We start from the raw sequence: 3,206 nt of genomic DNA, 5'->3' as shown, positions 1-3,206 counted from the left end.
TTCTCTCCTAGATATACTTGAATTTTACATTATTTAAAATATATAGGTTCAATAATGTGTCCTTTCAGATTGCATTCCATATAGAAACAGCTTAAGATTCCTTTTTGTCCTAGGTCCTAATAATTTTCTCTGGGATAAAATGACAATGTTATCTAATTTCAAAAGTTTTGTGAAGTTTATGCTATGCAAACGCCTTTCTTTCTAAGGTGAAGATTTAATACACTGATGTCAAACTAAATTTAATTATATGAATTACATGTATTGTTACACTTATAATTTTGTAATCAACTTTTTAATAACTGTTTTTCATTTCTTGCATCTGAAGAATGAAAAATATGGAATACTTCACAAACTTTCATATCATCCTTGTGCAAGTGCCATGTTAATCTCTGTATTGTAATTTGTGTATACATACTGCTGAAGCATGTAGTATTCTCTAAATTTAAGTAGTTAATGATGCAATCTTTATAGAGGCTCATATCTATGGGTGCCTACTATAACAAGGAAACCTTATGGTTCCTAACAATGCTATTTATCTTATTTCCTTAAAATTCTGTGAATAGTGGGGAATAATTATATTGTCCAGTTGATTTATCACATTTGAAATCTTTTTTTGTCGATGACTATTTTAAGTCTTTTTCACTTGGAATTTGATCGTACTTTCAATTATTTATATCTAGGTCCGAAGGTGCTGGCTTTCTCAAATTAGCTTTGTGGAGCTAAAGGATTCAAAGTAAGCCTTGCTTAAGAGCTACTTCTAAATTCTTTAGCTGACATTTTCCCAAATGAGGTCTTACTTGCACAAAGGTCTACCTAACCCTTTGCCCTTCTTCCATGTAGGAAAAGACCAACCAGACTATGTTACCCTGACAGCATAGATGGTCCTACTTGAACAAAACTAATCTTAGTTATAAGGGATCATAGAGAGATGAACAGTTCAGGCAGAACTGTTCAGACTAAAAGATATTTTATCAAAATACAATTGGTTATTATACCTACCATTTCAAGAGTAGCTAAAGCCAAGAAGGTGAGAAAATTGTTCATATGCATGTTAACAATGTCCTTGCCTGCCTACCATCCAACCAGGCAGGAACTTACATTATTGCCTTTCTATCACCAAATATTTTCATAGTTTCAGGAGAAGTCCATATGTCTCTCCTTGTTATTATGCCTTAAATTGGTAATGTTTTAATCACAGTGTTTCCTCTTGCCTCCAGGCTGTAAATTTACAAATGGTAAAGCTTTAGGTCTAACTCTATCAAACAATGATGTAGAGATAATTGAATATTACTTTAAAACAGAGTTGCCTTTATTGCAGTAACCACAAGTGAACAATGCAAAACATGTGACATTTATTATATTACATATAGTTATATATTTTATATTTATATGTGCTGATTTTGTATTTCACACTGTGAAACTTACTAGAATTAGATGATAATTTGACAAATAAATTGATATTTATTTATTCAAGTAAACAGGATTGGAATATACATAATTAGGTTTAAAATATATATTAGAATAGAAAAAGTATCAATGCAATGTCTTTGGTATAAACTTGTGGTACATTCTAACTGTTCTTGGTCTTCTGAATTCACATGGCCAAAAAAATTTTGTTTTCCTCCAATCTATAAGGGATTTACATTGCTGCTCTGTTTATTGTTTTAACCCACTGGTCCCAAATTGTTTTTCTCCATATTTCTGAAGCATTCCTACAGATTATGCCCAAATTTGCTGATAAGATGTCTAAAAATATTCTTCTTCTTCAGGACCCATGGGTCACAGGATCCCAGATCCCAGTTACCTGTGTCATCAGATAACAGGGGCAAGACTTCTCACCAAGGACCATGCAACATGCCAACACAAAGTAATTGAAGACCCATCTCAGTTTCTCATTTCTTATATTTCAGGGCCCCAATTCCTTGAGATGCAAGAATTAGCAGTAAGCAATTTCAAAATGCAAGGCAACTTAAAATGAAGGATGAGATCACAAAATTTGAGAGAAGTATTATCATTCAAACATTCATCTTATAGATGAACAGCACATATGATTGAACAAGATCACAAAGTGCCATAAGATTATTTTTGATTCCCCTTCCCTATGATTAATGAAAGATTTTAGTCCAGTATAAGTGGGCTAAAAAATAGTTCCTGAAAGGATAGATCCATAATTGGTCTACCAAGGCCAGGAAAAATTGACTTAGAAGTCAAATGTAATTCAGAAAAACATTGAGAAGTTCCTTAGTGCTTCAAAACATTGGGCCTTCAGTACAACATGGTTCTGCAGAATGAAAATATCACTCTCAAACCAATGCTAATCTACATTTAATCTCCTGAAAGTGTATTCCTTTTCAAATAAACTTTTTAAAATCACATTAGCCAAAATAACATTTGACAAGTAGTTGATATTTAGTGACATTACAAGTTTTTCAAGTGTAGGGAACAAGTTACAATAGAGTTGAATTATTTACCCAGCACTAATGCCAAACACGTTCAACCATTCATTAAAGTGTAGAAATAGAACCACACACAACTTGTGTTGTTAAGTAGGGGCCTTCCAGAAGTGCATTAAGTAGATCAGCCTCTGAAATTTCCAACCCAAACTTTAGCTAATAAAGTAAATTTCATCATTTAATAAGGTACATTTTAAAAAGTCACAAATAGTTGCCTTATCATATGTTATTTTATGTTTCCCTATCTGTCTAAAATAGTAAGAAATGTTATTGTATGCTTACCCTATCTGTCCAACATAGTAAGAAATATGACTTTAAGTCTTGAATATGGGTTCTCATCAGAGATATGACAAAAATAAAATCTGTCTTCTATTTCTATCATATTCCTCTATAAGAATAAATTTTAGTTTTCTTCTTTTCCGAAAACCTTTAGGTAGTAGAAAATATTATCCCATGTAAAATAAAACAATCACAAGATTGTACAAAGCCATTTATAAAAATTGGTAGTTAGGAATACATTCTAAGCCATTTTTAACATTCTTTTTGACTAAAGATTAATCTTCCAAATGGATGAAATAAAATCATGTTTAGGTGCTTCATGTCTCCAGACTTGCAAATTGTTACTGCCGATGAATGAATTATGGAAATATAAGCTGACAACAGTTCAAGCATATGCAGGATTGAAACTCCATGGAATGTATATAAACCTTTCAAAGTATTAACAGATAGTTTAACAGAATGACTATCAGGAAG

The 3,206-nt window shown here is 31.9% G+C and overlaps 1 pseudogene; it reads right to left on the bottom strand.

Annotated features, from left to right (window-relative positions):
• Window positions 1-329: 329 nt before the first annotated feature.
• LOC138834343 (U6 spliceosomal RNA) lies at window positions 330-426 on the bottom strand (annotated as a pseudogene).
• Window positions 427-3,206: the final 2,780 nt, after the last annotated feature.

The sequence above is a fragment of the Dipodomys merriami genome, unplaced genomic scaffold, assembly GCF_024711535.1.
Source record: "Dipodomys merriami isolate MVZ:Mamm:240054 unplaced genomic scaffold, mDipMer1.0.p SCAF_212, whole genome shotgun sequence".
NCBI classification, from domain to species: Eukaryota; Metazoa; Chordata; class Mammalia; order Rodentia; family Heteromyidae; genus Dipodomys; species Dipodomys merriami.
The sequence above is the reverse complement of the archived record's forward strand: the minus strand, read 5'-3'. Positions and strand labels throughout refer to the sequence as shown.